The sequence below is a fragment of the Helianthus annuus genome, chromosome 17 (assembly GCF_002127325.2).
Source record: "Helianthus annuus cultivar XRQ/B chromosome 17, HanXRQr2.0-SUNRISE, whole genome shotgun sequence".
NCBI classification, from domain to species: Eukaryota; Viridiplantae; Streptophyta; class Magnoliopsida; order Asterales; family Asteraceae; genus Helianthus; species Helianthus annuus.
Window position 1 is genome coordinate 110320703 of NC_035449.2, and position 16472 is coordinate 110337174.

General features: G+C 36.7%; 1 long non-coding RNA gene across 3 annotated transcripts; it reads right to left on the reverse strand.

Annotated features, from left to right (window-relative positions):
- Nucleotides 1-1013: 1013 nt before the first annotated feature.
- On the reverse strand, nt 1014-3294 carry LOC110923334. 3 transcript variants are annotated; one of them, XR_004886608.1, is made up of 4 exons: nt 2877-3294; nt 2622-2751; nt 2043-2334; nt 1014-1181 (listed from the first exon to the last, which is right to left on the reverse strand). It is a non-coding gene; the product is annotated as an uncharacterized LOC110923334 (long non-coding RNA). The 3 variants fall into 3 exon arrangements; XR_002583979.2 differs by having other exon boundaries at nt 2043-2204; nt 2877-3292; XR_004886609.1 differs by having other exon boundaries at nt 2622-2762; nt 2877-3254.
- Between the last annotated feature and the right edge of the window lie 13178 nt (nt 3295-16472).

The window sequence follows — 16472 nt, forward strand, 5'->3', positions numbered from 1 at the left end:
AAAAATACTGAACAGAAAGGATTAAATCAAACCTACACAAACTTAAAAAAGAGAAAACAACTATAACATTTAACTAACCTCTGTTGTTTGACGAATGATCAGAGTCCGATTTTATCCAATATTTAGGGTTCCACATGAAAAACAAAATCAACAAAAATCAGTAACTTTGATAAATGTCGAAGAGATGATTAACGTTCATAGACACTACATAAATCGGAGAATGTAGATGATGATAACAAAACCTCTGATCTTGATTTTGTTTGCAAAAAAAAAAAGATAAATGTTCAATCGCTTGATTAAAGATATACAGTAGATAAACAACAAATTAAAACAACATACCTTCAATTTTTATGATCAGATCTACAAAGTTTAGGACAAAGAAGAAGCTAATAGCATTCAAAGCAATCTTTATAAAATCAAGTTTCTATAGAATTGAATAACATAAATAAAGCAGATTTAGGATCGATTGTGTAGATTACAATCGTAAAACAAAGAAATCAGAAACAATAAAATCAAAAACATAGAAACATACCTTTGATTTGTTAATAGGATTCATTTGTGTGAAGAAGATGATATTGCAGAGGTTTGGCTAGGGTTTGGAACTGAGGATCTTGGTGGTGGCGATAGGAGAGAGGCTGCAACTTAGTTTTTTTAAGGTTTGTAAAGTGTGTGCAAGAAGAATGAGAAAAAAAAAAGGAAATATATACTATCCGTCACGCTTGACCCGAATTCAGGATTTCGACCCTAATAACAAATGGATCCCGCCTCTTTTGTCTTGAAATCGTGAATGTAGAAGCAAAATCTCAATTCCCTCCTAAACTCACCACCAAAAGTTGCCACATCAGCAAAAATGGCCAAAATCAAATGCCAACTAGCCCAAATCCATCTCATTTATATATATATATATATATATATATATATATATATATATATATATATATATATATATATATATATATATATATATATATATATATATATAGATCATTACCCAAACTCTAAATGTTGATAACTTACCATAGAGAACTTCCCCAGCAAATCCCTCACAAATTTTGTATAAAGGAAGGAGCACTTGATAAGCAAGAGTTTGACAAACATTTTGGTCAGCGTTTTCAATGACTTCACTATTATCAATGATTTTTTGGTTGTATTGTTACGAAAATATCAAAGACGAGTCTCATCTGCAAATTTAATCAAAACTAACTGTCAGCAAAATGAAAGTCCGATAGAACCTATGAACATTTATTATTTGTTTTAAATAGAGTTAGCAACAGGTTGTATCAAACTAAAAAAATTAGCTAAAATGAGAAGGAGTCAAATGGGTTATGGTCATGAAAAATCTACTACCAGTTCATAAGTCAACTTCGAAAAGAATGGAACAGATTATTGTAACTGTATCATTTTATAATCACATAAGGCATCAAGTATTTAAGAAATAATTAAGAAAAAACTATTTAAGAAAAAAATATTAAAAATAGACAACAAATGTGTTTGTTGGCTAGGGGTGTGCATGGGTCGGTTTTGGCCTAAAAACCATAATCGAGATATCGATTAATAGATAACCATAAATAAAGAATTTCTTTGTTGAACAAATACTATTTTATATGTAAAATAAACATAAATAAAGAATTTATTTGTTGAAATTACAGAGATAGTTTGATTTTGATACTAAAAATAGCATCCCTTCGTGTTCCGATGTTAAAAAATGCAGCCCTATTTAATTCTTATATAGAGAACAAAATCGCAGCTTGTTTACCCCATATGGTACCTTGTTTCATCACTTTTGCAGCCTAATAAGCCCACCAAATTGCAGCCATTATACCAAAACCCAATTTACACTAACACCAAACATACAACCCGAATCAAGAATGGGTTGGTTATCGGGTCCTTGAAAGCCCGATTAACCCGAAACCCGATAAAATAACCCAAAGAACACCCCTAAGTGTAGTAGCACCATTATTGGTTCAAAACGATTGAACTACCAATTGATAAAGTATATAACTAAACAAAACACGTAAACGAAGATAAAAGATGTGTAATACCAAAAAAAACAACACCCGATTGATTGAGGGGAATTGGGAAATCTAATACGCCGAGATCGGTAAGTACCACCTGAACTGTTAAACATACCGCAAAGTAGTAGGATTTGGCCCACCACCCCGTAACCACCGACATCATCCGCCACTTTGTTAACCACCAATCTACTAAACAATTCCAAAACACTTTCATTAGCAACACTTGCAATTATAGGCCACAAAGATCAGCACATTCCTTTCCAATTGGTCCAGTTATTGCAGAACTGTACAAAAAGATTGTATACAAACGTTCCGAACTCTGTACACGAGCAATAAAAAAGATGAAATCAAACCTAATCGAATCATACCGAATCAAATTAAACTCGATTATCAAATTAAACTCGATTGAACCCTAGTTCGCACAAAACGAAAAACTTTCCAAACTACAAAAAATGAGTTAACAAACTGAATCTAAAACATATATACATCAAACGCCCAATCACAAGAATTGAACAATCAGATTTAAACTAAAAAAAACCTAAATAACAAAATGAACTGGAAAGGTTTTTATTTTGTCGATCTGTTGTAATCAAGAACAAATCTTACCTGTGATCTGAAATACTGAAATGCTCCAAATCGAACCTCCGGTTGTTCTACTTTTTGATCGGTAGTTGTATTCAAATACAGAATTGAACTTCCTTAGTTATAACAAAATCTAACTGGTGCATACATTGAACTGCATCACAGCTGGAAATATTAGTTGAATTCATGAAGAGGCAATCGTAATTAATCAATTTATCTTAAATCGCTAATGTAATCAAACATGTGTAAAATCGCAATATGATAAATCAAACCACTAACCTGAAATCAAAATCTCCAAAACTTGTAATCGTAGTTAAATCTCAAATTCGTGATAATAATAACGAACTCTAAGGATCTTAGATGTAAGATCTTCATTGGTCTCTTTTGGTTTTGGATCTGGAAGGCGATGGATTGGGGAGGAAGCCGAATAAAAATGAAAAGAAGATGAGTTGTGGTTTTGGCGATGGAAGGATGCAGATCTAAGTTCAATCCATGGCATGTTTTTCTTCTTTGATTTAAGTTGAATCAAGAGAAAGGGACAGATGCAGTGGAATTTGAGAGAGAGAAAGAGAAGAGGAGGGTTTGAATTTTGAATTTGATTTTCGGTTTAAGTATGCCGCCCAAAAGGGTATTATTTGAATTTTGAATTATGTATTATATATTATATTATTTAGATTTATATATATATATATATAGGGAGGGGCACATGCGAGAACCACCCTTATTGTGAGAACCTTGAGAACCAATGTGAACACAACCTAAAATAGCTAAAAAAAACCTAAAAAAATCTAACCCCCACCCCCACCCCCCCCCCCCAAGCTAAATGCTAAAAAAAACCTAAAAAAAACCTAACCCCCCCCCCCAAACCTAAACCCCCCTCCCCCACCCCCAAAAACCTAAACCCCCCCCCCACCCCAAGCTAAAATGCTAAAAACTAAACCCCCAAAAAATCTAAAAAAATTTTTTTGAATTTTTTAATATTTTTCATGTTAAAATCGCTACTTTTAGAAGCCAAAAAATTTTTTTTTTTTGCTTCGAAAAGTAGCGATTTTTTTTATAAAAAATATTAAAAAATTCAAAAAAAAAAATTTGTGTGATTTTTAGCTATTTTTAGGCATTTTTGGTGTGTTCACATTGGTTCTCGCGGTTCTCACAATAAGAGGTGGTTCTCGCATGATCTTCTCCCTATATATATATATATATATATATATATAGGGAGGGGCTCATGCGAGAACCACCCTTATTGTGAGAACCTTGAGAACCAATGTGAACACAACCTAAAATAGCTAAAAAACCTAAAAAAAACCTAAACCCCCCCCCCCCAAAAAAAAAAAAAGAAAAAAAACCTAACCCCCCCCCCCCCAAAAAAAAAAAAACCTAAACCCCCCTCCCCCATCCCCCCCCCCAAACCTAACCCCCCCCCCCCACCCACCCCCAAGCTAAAATGCTAAAAACTAAACCTCCAAAAAACCTAAAAAAATCTAAAAAAAATCTAAAATTTTTTTTTTGAATTTTTTAATATTTTTCATGTTAAAATCGCTACTTTTAGAAGCCAAAAAAAAAATTTTAATTTTTTTTTTTTGCTTCGAAAAGTAGCGATTTTTTTATAAAAAATATTAAAAAATTCAAAAAATAATTTTTTGTGTGATTTTTAGCTATTTTTAGGCATTTTTGGTGTGTTCACATTGGTTCTCGCGGTTCTCACAATAAGAGGTGGTTCTCGCATGATCTTCTCCCTATATATATATATATATATACAAAAAGGAATTATGACATCAGCAGGGACACGTGGCATATCTTACTGGTTGACACATAGACAGATTTACATCAGACAAAGTTCTCTTATTATAGATAATAATATAGATTAAGAAGGGGATGTAAAAACCCCTTATTTATATTGAGTTTACTACAACTTTTCTTAGCATAAGAAGAATTCCTAAGTCGTTGAACAATGTCTCGCATTCCTAAAGTTTCCGCAACAGAAAAAACCATCGTTTTCAAGAAAAACACATTGTGATAGGGATAGTGACAAAACCAGAAACTTTTATCTGGGGTCACAATGTTTATACACACATCCGCTAGCGTTAATACTAATTATTTTACTGCTGAAAAAATCAAAGAATGATCAATTATCTTGGTGGAACCATCGTTGAAGATTCAGAATCAGTTTACATGAGTCAAATTAGTGAATGGAAACATTACAAATGGGCCAAATAGACTAAAAGTCGTCTAATCTGATTAGACTTGGCCGAAGAGTAGGTGTTTTAATCTCATTTGTTGTTTGTTCCACAAAAATTGTAGCCCAAATGAGTTCAAAGACCAAATCTATTTCTTTCTTTGTAGTTGAGGAAAGCACTCATGTTTTCAACGAAGGGGTAATTTTATGAAGGTAATGAATTGACATTAGAATTTAGAAGTATGTGTATGTTTAAGTTTCTTTGATGACTCATTTTAAACTACATAAACTGTTTATATAAGCCAACTTTAATAGTCAAACAAATATGTTGCAGCTATGTAGGCAAGAAAATGCGTTACACCGCTCGATTTCATTATTTTAGGTTAACCATAAGCCGTAATCAGATTTTTAGTATTGTGTTTCATCAATATGTTGTTCTATCAGGTGAAGTTCACGGGAATTAAGATTAGCATGTACTATATTGGGAAAATCGTTCTTGGACCCCAACGTCGTTAAATCAACAAAACCACAGTCACATGACACAATATCCATTAGAAAATATATACAATTTGCTTTCAATAATTCAGACTCAATAAATAAGTTCAGTTATGAACTATATGACCTTTACAGTATGTAAAACATCACACTTTTCATCAATAGACTTTTGATACACCTACAGTTTGAACCAAATTGATGTAAAATTGATTTGGTTGCTTGAAGTCAAAGATGAAGATATGAGATTACACTTTGTTGGGGTTGGGAAGAAAAAATTGAACCATCATACTATTGCAAGGGAAATGGGCGGTAAGCAGAGGCGGATATAGCTTGTAAAAAAGGGTAGCCTCCCACCACCCTTAACGCTCCGGTCGTGGCATAAATTTTGGAATAATTTGATATTTTTTTTATTTCTATACCCATTTTTTTGGTTGGAAATTTGTGAAAATAGCACTTTTCACAAATATAAGAAAATGCATTTTTCCTAATTTTGGACTAAAAATAAATATAAGAAACTGAGTGGGTTTATATATTTATTTGTGGGTTTGTGTTCTATGTTGGAAGAGCTTCGCAACGAACTAAACCACGTCCAAAACGGAGCTAAGATGAATGAGATATTGATGCTTAAAGTTTGGTGTTTGAAACATTGAATGCTGAAAAATTGGGAAACTGACACCTTGTCCCACATAGGAGGAGAGTTGAAAATTAAAGAGTATTTAAGTGGGAACACTCTATCCTTATTGTTTCATGGAAGCACACACTAGTGTAATCGCGAAGAACTCACAATCGCACACGTGCGCGTGGCGTGGGCGATGGGCGCAATGTGGCGCTTTGATGGCGCACTTTGTTGTTTGTACTTCGTAAGCCGCCTTTGTATTTTTGACCGCGTGCGCGTGGTGGAGCACAGGGGTTGCAAGAACCAGGTGGCTAGTGACGTGACATGCATGCGCACGGGTACATGGCGCATGACCCAGATGAGTCTGCGCGGCTAACTGGTGACGTGGCGCACGCGCGCATGAGCGTGCAGACATGCGCGCGCATGAAATTGAGCCAAAGATGCGCAGAAGCTTCCAGACATTAATGACAGAGCAGTTACATTTCAGCATTTGAAACTGACGAGTCAACGGTTTTGACTAAGAATTAAATGACAATTAAAGTGCATTGAAGACGTTTAATGCAATTTAATTCTGCCATTTAATTTCAGTTTCATCCAAAAATCTGCAGTATAAATAGAAGGTTACCCCTGCTGTAGAAGATACACTAAAACTCACAGCTAATACATCTTTCTCTCCACAACTTTTCTTCTTCTTGTAGGAAGGTATACCTTCGGGTTGAGTCAAAGTCCGACAGTACAACTGTTGAGGCTGTTGTATCCTTGAAACAAATGAGTTCTCCTGGGAGACTCGAAATTTGTTATAAGAGACCTGTGTCTAACACGATCCTCAGCCAAGAACCTGTTTTTTTGTTTGTAATTCTGTTCTTGTTTATCTAATTTTTTCAGTTGTAACAGTATTATTTATTGCTTTCCTTTTCACGGTATTGTAATTCAAGTTAATAAAATATTTTATTTATGTTTGCACGAACGGATTCCTACATTTTTTTAAATTTTGCCCCTATAATAATTTTTTAAATCCGCCACTGGCGGTTAGCTACACATAATCACGACTAGACTTCCTTTTTTGGGGTCGGCTTTTGGGAAGTTGGTACTTTTCTTCGGTTCATATCCGATGACCAAACTGAAATCGAAGTTTGTAAAATATAGGAATCGAGGACCAACCGACATAGAATATGTCGGTCGGGTTTCGGTCCAAAAATTAGTTCGGTTTCGATTATTTTAAGATAAACCCGAATCCTGTTCACTCCTGGTTGAACTTAAGCTTTGTTTTTATGGTTGTAGATATAAGTTATTTTTCCACACAATATAAAATTGATTTTTGATCATAACTTCATGAGTCACACTCACTTCTCAAAATGCCCTTTTATGTTGATTTTACCGTTCTTTCTTGAACGGTTCAAGAAATTATACCTTATGTTAAAGATGAACATTAACAACAAGATACTTTCGTTTAGGGCTGTAAACGAATCGAACGTCCAACGAACAGTTCGTGAACCGTTCGGCGGGAAGTTTGTTTATGTTCGTTCGTTTAATAAACGAACAAACATGAACAAGAAATTTCGTTCGATTAGTTAAATGAACAAACATGAACAGAGGTCTCGTTCGTTTGATTGTGTTCGTGAACGTTCGGTAAGGTGTTCATGAACATTCGTTTGCGTTTGTTTATGTTTTAATTGAAGATCTTTGTACTTTCTTATATTTTATTTGTACTTTTATATTATTAAACTTTTATTTATTTTATTATCCTAACAATTAAACTAGGAAATCCACTTTCACCTTGTTTATACATCATTTCCCTTTCATTTCTCATTATTTACATCGGCGAATACAATCGACCTCCGTTCCACAATAAGGGATTCAAGTTTGAGTGCTACTCTCTGGGTCATCTATCTTTATCCTTCGTCGCGTTTGCCAAATTTATTTGTGTTCGTTTGTGTCCGTGAACTGTTCGCGAACACGCTTATTTCCTTAATGAACAAATACGAACATAAAATCTCGTTCGATAAGTGTTCATGAACCGTTCGTGAACACATTTATTTCCTTAACGAACGAACACGAACAAGGCCTTGTTCGTGTTCGTTCGGTTCGTGTACAGCCCAGTTTCGTTTTATTTATATACGTAATTTTTATATGCATAGTGTGTTATACCACATCCTTTGGGTAGTTTTCAAAAAAAAAACTTAAATTTCTATTTTTAGTCCAAAACTTTTCATTTCTTGCAATTTCAACCTCACAAAATTGATTTTTTTTACTTATAACTAAAAACTTTTCATTTTTTATAATTTAACGTCACAACTTTTTTACTTTCAACTTTGTTCCCCTACACTTTTGATCTTTCGCAAATTTTCATTTTACGTTTCGTACTAAAATATGTGAGTTAACACGACGCAACATGCCTGTGTGGTTCAACATTTTTACGTTTCGTTCAAAATTTTGCAACTTAACACGACGCAACGTTCGTGTGTGTTTTAAGGTTTTTACGTCTATTTTTCCCATTTTGCAGGTTCATCGCAACGCGCAGGTCCTAGACTGACGTAGTTATTTTTTTTTTATATGTTATACGTTTCGTTCTTATTTATTCACATTAACATGCCACAATTTCAATGTTAGTGGTCGCTAGCGATGGTGTGACATTTATGCTATTTGACATAGTTTTGCGCACCCGTGGCAACGCGGGGTGCTTAATTCTAGTATATATATAATTTGCAACATATCTATGCATTATGGTTTGTAACATAATGCTTAGTGGGTTGTACCACTAAAGACAAATCCATATTTATGCATTACGCTTTGTAACATAATGCTTAATGGGTTGTACCACTAAAGACAAATGGGTTGTACCACTAAAGACAAATTTGTATTCTACTTAAAAACTATAAATACTTTTGCGAGTTAACACGGCGCAACGTGCGTGTGTTGTTAAACGTTTTTACGTCGTCTATTTTTTTCCGTTTCACAGGTTCACCGTAACGCTCGGGTCCTAGATGGACTTAGTTATTTTTTATATGATTAACGTTTCAGCTTAATTTTTTCGCATTAACACGCTGCAACTTCAGTGTTGGTGATTGCTAGTGTTGGTGATCGCTAGTAGTAGTATGGCATTGGTGTTCGCCTCCACCGCAACACACGGGTGCTTAATACAAGTTTTAATTTAACTATCAACTTTTTCTTTCATTATATTATATTATACCCTATATTAAAGATGAACATTAGCTACAAGATACTTTCACCCTATTTTAATTTAAGCATGAACTTTTTCTTGCAGTTTTAAATTCGCCCGAAAATAGTTTCGTTTCTTTTTGCCTTTATTTTATGTTCTCCTTTTTAACTTTTTTTTTTCCATTTTACTTTGACCACTAACTTTTTCTTTCATTCTAAATTCGCCCAAAAACACTTTCGTTTCCTCTTGTCTTTATTTTTTGTTTTCCTTTTTAACTCTCTTTTTCTTTAAATTTTCTTTTCAATGAATTCGCATATTAAGCTAATTGATTAACCGAACACGTTATAACTTTTGGGTTTTACTTTTGTAATCGGTCGCAACGTAAGGGTTTGGTAAAACAGGTTTGGACGTTACATAATAAAAAACAATGAAACGACCACGTTCCGATACCCTTTTTGTTATATTATAACTATATTTTTGTGTTTTCTTTTGGTTAACCATAGCGAGTACACCGAAACCAAAAAATCTTACGCCCGCTGAAACGCTCTGTAAATGTGTCCCGGTTTGTCCCCGCTGCAAAGCGCGGACATAACCTACTAGTATTATTAGAAAGAAGATCAGCACTAATAGGGAGCTAGAGGCCGATGGAACACCTCATACAAAACAATAAAAACAGAAAAACTAGCGAAACATAAAAATATGTCAATTAAACCATTCTAAGTTTCCCAATTTCGATCTATTTTCATATAAAACAAAACTTAATTTCCTCGAACAATTTGCATCAACACCGGTTTGTTTGAATACTCTATTTTTATATAAAGTTTACTTTTAGTTATTATGAAAGAACACAAGCCTAAGTGTCATAAATGATCATTCTATATATTCTTGTAAATTCCAAAGTTATCCTTATTTTAGTAGTTGTTGAAGAGATAAGAATCATAAGATTGGATGGATGGTTGGTTATATGCTAGACCTTGCCATTTTCTGAAATTGACAACTTATAACACCATTTATGGGAAATTCATCCATGCACATGGGACTTGGGAGGTGGTACTAAGACTATCATGTGAACTCCATTTTTATTTTATTAATTCTTTTATTCATTCATATAAAAACAGAATGACACGTGTTATTGCCTAGAATGACCGAAATTGCTCATCAAAAATGAGATGAAATGGAAACCTAATAACATCAACAAATGTGTTGATAGTTAAAAGAAAAAGACATCAAAAGAAAAAAAAAAAAAAAAAAAAAACAGATACATATTTTTGTTCAAATTGAAAACATAAAAAATAAAAAAATAAAACATATATATCTTATTATTGTTGTGTTGGCATATTAGTGTCCAAATCTGGTCACAATCATTACCAATTGATAACAACATTCCAACCATTTATACAAGAATACAAAAAGAGGCACAAAAGTTACTTCAAAGAGTTTCTATACAAAGTTGTGTTAGTGACCCGATAACAAAGTTTGTTAGATTAAGATTCCATCAGCTCGTGTCCAACTTACATCATAATTTATAACTAGTTTTAAACTTTCTTGTAATTAGTTCGATGAAAACTAGTGTGCAGTCTAGCTAAAGTTAATTTGACTTGAGCTACTTGAATCTTAGGGTGAGAGGGTGCATTCCCCCACCCAATTGAATTGTGTCATGTAATTTGTCTAAACTTTTTGCCTATTACTTAAAAAACCAATGTTTTCATAACCAGACCGGCTATCGAACCGGATGTCTTACCGGTTCATTGGTCGAACCGGACGGACCGGTCGAACCGGACGGACCGGTCGAACCGGGTTTAAGAACCGGATGGCATAATTAATAATATAAATATTTAAGAAAAAAGAAATAGAGAAAAAGTATATAAATAATTCTAAAAACATTAAAATTAATACTCGGACGTCAAATGAAAATAAATCACATTTAAGAAATTGACTTTTGTCAACTTCATCTTTTCCAAGACTTGCAGAACACCTCCATTTAAACAAATGAGCTACCATTTAAAATGAGCTGGTATCTTTTCTTTAACAATTCAGGCAAACCTTTTCGCCGGAACTACTTGTCATTGGGATGATGATTTCGCCGGAGAAGCACGTCGCCGGAATGGGGAGAAGCACGTCGCCGGAATGGGGGCTGTAGTCAAGATGTACAGAAACAGAAGTAGCACCCACACCGGCCCGAACTCTCCCATCGGATCTCCGGGCGAACCGCCGGTCACTGGCCAGACCGCCGGTCTGATGCACGAACAGCCTGAACAAGCGAACCGGCCCGGTGAAGCTTCCGACTCCCGGCCCGACCGGTCCGACCGGCTGGTCCGGTCCGGGTCTGAAAACGTTGTAAAAAACACAAAGGGTGCATGTCTAAATTAAGATTAGGCAAACTAAGTAAAAAAAACAAAAACATGCGATTGGTTGATTTAGTTATGGGCCCCAACTTCTCTTTCTCTCCTTCTCTTTCCCGCAGCGGCAACTACTCGCCGAATTCTTTCCCTCTCTCTTCTTGTCGATCACCTATACTTAGTTGGCGGTGGTCATGCCCAAGCGGCAAAGGGTTGCCGAAAGGGGTTGCCTATTACACCCCGTTGGCCCTTATAAACTTAGGGGGCAAGGGGAGCCGCGTGATGGCCAAACTTCCACGCGTCAAAGCATGTTATACACCGTCGCCACCATCATTCTTCCACGTGTGGACTTGGTGACACGTGCTCGTTATCACGCGTTGAAATTGAATTTTGAACGTTGAAGGTGACCGTTTGGCATTTAAAATTAAAAAAAAAACTTAAACACTATATATATACCATCTATTTTAACCTTTAAATTCACAAAAATACATAATTTTATACCACTTTCTTGGGTAAAAATGGAATATCCAACCGATTCGTTCCGCTAGACACTGATAGCTCTACGTCTTCCGACAATGACACGCTTGAATTTATCGAGAAGGCGTATAACTAACTTGAAGGTTCGAGCCGCCAAAAGAAGAAAATGGTAGATTGTGATCGTATACATGCCAACGAAGTGTTAATGAAGGATTATTTTATGGAGAATCCAGTCTACAATGCCGAAACATTTAGAGATCGGTTTCGTTTACCAGAAGAATTATTTTTAAAGATTGTTGGAGACATCAAAGCAAGCGAAGAATGGTTTCAAGAACGTTACGACCGGGGGGGAAACGAAGTTTCTCGCCAATACAAAAATGCACATCCGCCATTCGCTAACTAGCGACAGGTAACCTTCACGATCAATTTGATGAATACTTAGCAATGTCGGACAGAACTTCTGTTACACCGTGTGACTGACCAGGATCAAGTCACCAATCATATTAAACAATTATAATAATAGTAAAATAGTTCCACCAAAACAATACGATTAGTGACAATTAAAGTTTAAGTCCAAAGTTTTAAGTTCAAAACAATGTTTTAGGAGAACAGCGGAAGCATAAGTAAAACGGTTCAAATAAGTTCACATTTCATAATTATAAAAAGAACCCAACACGGGTTAAGGCGACCACTACACTTCCCAAGCTGCAAGCTCCTGCCAACTGAGTACCCGCAACGCATGAAATAGGGTATCAACATAAAGTTGGCGAGTTCACGAGTTGTCCAGTTTTAATTTCCATAAAACATGTTAAGTAGTTAAGTTACTCATTTATATCATGCCATGGGAAGCTACCCCATATGTAAGCTACTAAACTGCGTCATACCGAATACTCTGCGACCTCATGTTTGTTTGCCCCGTTTTGTCAATGTCTATCATCATTGACGATTTTTCCTGAGTATATTAGTTCACGACCGATCCTCTCTAGGCAAGATGTGAGGTTGGTGAGACCTAAATAGTGCTATCAACTAATAACTCGTTCGCCAGGCACCGGCGACTAATCGGTATCATAAGTAGGGACTTTAGTGATAGAGTTCGTTTAGTACACTTGTTGCATCTAATATAAATAGTAATTAACTGAGCGTCCCGCATAAGGGGAGAATGTACCCGTATCCCACACAAGGAGATAGTGTTACCCGTATCCCACACAAGGAGATAATGTTTTTCGTTTCGTTTCCCAACCACCGGGAATGCATGCTTTTAGAAAAAGCGTGTGAACTTACCTCGGTTTGCTCGACAGATAATTTACTTGTTAAAACAACTTTGATCAATCATGTCTGATTATTGTTACCATAACTAGTTAGGTTCGTATTCAAATATTGTGACGTATATACGTATTCAGCACGTAGCACATAAGAAGTACGCATTCCATAACATAAGGCAACTCACGAGAATACAACTGAATTCTGTGAACATTGACATACTTGAATCAAAACACAGATACTCTAAGTGCGTGGCCCAATAATATGCATGGCCCAACTAGCAAGTATGCGGCCTGGACTTAAGTGTGTGGTATGATCCATTAAGGAAGTGTGCGACTAGTTAAATCGGTCCACTTATGGTGTCCAAGTCTACAGTGTGCGGCCCAACTGATTTGTGGCCCAAGAAGAGTGTTCGGCCCACCAGCAAGTGTGCGACCACTTGCTGGTGTAGGGTCATGCATTAACCTACTGTACGACGTGTATAATTAAAGTGTGTGATACATTAGGTGTGCGACTTAGCAGCACCAGTTTGTACATCGAGCAGCAGCAGTTGTACAACAAGGGTGTACGGTCTCCAGAGGGTGTGCGACCCAGCTTGACTTAGGTGTATCGGATGCTTAAGGAGTTGTACCCTGCCTATTGTGCGACAAACCTCGGACACACATGTGTGCGGTATGCCATGTGTAACACCCCGTGTTTTCGAATGTCAAAGTCAAAGTCCAAGTCAACTTTGACTTTCTTTGACTGTAGATAGTCTATGTTATGTTTTAGTTGTATTATGTGGAGTAAGTGTTGTAATCAGCAAGAATCAAAGTAATCGAATGTTTAATCAATGCGACCGATCTACGACTGTGAATGATAGGAAGTAACAATGCGATAAAGTTAACTAATCAGTAATCAAACCGATCTAACAATCAATCGAACTCGAGACTCGAATTATGCAAATTTTGGTATTGTTATACGTGTGTGTGTGCCTTATGTGTTACTTGTGCGTGTTTACTTTATGTTTGGTGTGGTATTCAAGCAAATCAATCGAAAATTGAATCGAAACTCGAAAAGCAATCGAACTCAATCGAAACCGACATCGAAACGTGAAATGTAGATGCTTGTATGTAGATATAGTAGTTGGGACTGAAAGTAATTTGACTAGGAACCCTATCGTATTCGTATCATCGTTCATCGAAATCAAAACGTCGAAAATCGTCGCAAAATACTCAAAGTTTGTCGCGGATCGAACAGGAGGCATCCTGATCGAACAGGCCAGCCGATCGGCTAGCATCTTGCCAGCCGATCGAGCAGCCCATTCGATCGGAGCTCCTGGCCGATCGGCTGCCACTTTCCCCTTTTGGAATCCTATAAATAGGGCTGTCCTTGTCTTCATTTCCACTTTTGGAAAGTTCTGACTGGTCAGCTCCTATTCTTCACCTTTTCTCAGATTTCTCTCAACTCCGGTAAGTTTTCGCTCTAATTCTTGTACGTTTTTTTATCATTGCTTGATTCTACACCTTTCTATCTTTCAAAACTTGGATTCTAACCGTGAAATCACCAAGATCTAAGTGTTCTTGGGTGATGTCATCATGGTGTTCTTGAAGAACATCAAACTTTGGCCTCATCCAACCATGAATAGCTTAGATCTAACCGATTTCCACATAAACAAGTTAAGATCTATCATAGATCTAAACATTTTCATGGTATGAAGGATTGAAAGAAGGATTTCCAACTTTCTTTCAGCTCTTTTACACTCAATGCCTTCAAATCGTTAGAAATGGAGCTTGAACCGGCTAACTAATCATTCTAACAGTTAAAAGGTTCAAGATTCGGGTTCTATCTACGAGAATTCACCGACAATGGGTTAAACTCTAAGCCGACGTTCCGAACCGCTCAACGGACGGATTTGGGTGATTCCTGTCCGAGCCGGAGAGACAAGTAAGAACGAAGGTATCATAGTTCAACTTGTTATCAAACTACCTCGATATAACGACAAGTAACCAAACAGCCAAGTGTTAGACGAAAGGCCGACCAGGTCAGAGATGCTGGCCGAACGGCTAGGCTGTTCGAATAGCCCAGCCGATCGGACATACCAGCTGATCGACCGGGCCAGCCGATCGGCTAGCACATGGTCTCACACTTTAAAATTTCATGAAGCATAGTATCGAGGAAGGGATATTCGATCGAACTGCGTTTGGTGAACATTACTCTTCGGATCATGAGATACTACTCTTCAACACTTAATCGTTTTTTTCACAACTCGTTCGTAGTAGGGAATGCCAGCCGATCGAACAGACTGTTCGATCGAGTGACATTCAGTTTAGGACTAATTCTGAAGTTCCTAGCCGATCGAGTGAACCGCTCGATCGATCGACTTGAAAGGTAGGAGCACTTCAGTGTTCCCAAATGCTGCAACGAAAACTTCAAAAGTTCAAATCCTCAAACACAAACACACCAGAGGAAGAAACAATCCACTCGAATGGCCCAGCCGATCGAGCCAACCGACCGATCGAACAGGACTGTCCAATCGGATATACCAGCCGATCGAACAGACCGTTCGATCGAACCTGCCGTTCGATCGACCAGCCTATTCGACCCATTCACACCTGTTTGCATTTCCACGTTACTCATTGTTGTGCTATCGAACTATTCAGGCTAACCCTACTCTCAGCGCTCCCTTCAATCCATAATCAATCACTGTGAGTATACTCGATCCCTTTTTGCTTTTAGCACTTTTGGGTGTTACATACGTTACCTATCAAATCACAATCAAACACAAACTATTTGAACGCTAACCATTTGCATGTGCTACTTGACTGAATGAATGTTGTTTATTATGTTTACACGTGGAGTGCTATCTACCTGCCTTAGCAACATAGTACTATAGTTTGGACTCAGCACCCGTTCACACGGGGGTTGTTAAGGACAATCTACTTGAATGATTTACGGTGGTGATCATGTATTGCGAACTGTCTCGGACAGTCAACCCGTAGTCATTGGTATTGATAGGTCCATGTCGATAATTTACATGCATCATTGCCCTCTGTGTACGTGCTGGTTATGCGTAAAATATTCAAACTCTATATGCTATTATCAAACTTGTATGCTCACCTTTACATTATATGTATTGACTTTATTTTAACGTATGTGACAGGTGCTTAAGTTGCTAGGATGCTTAGGCGCGTGGTGATGAAACCGAGGCTAGGGAGTCTAGAAATAATTAAACAATTGTCTGTAATAATAACTGAATCTGAGTTGTCGGAACGGAATTATTTGCCTAGTTGCTTTCTATGATAACTTGTTTATTTATTTGGGACACGGTATGGGACGTGTCATTTAACTGAATTTATATTATAGTTGTTGT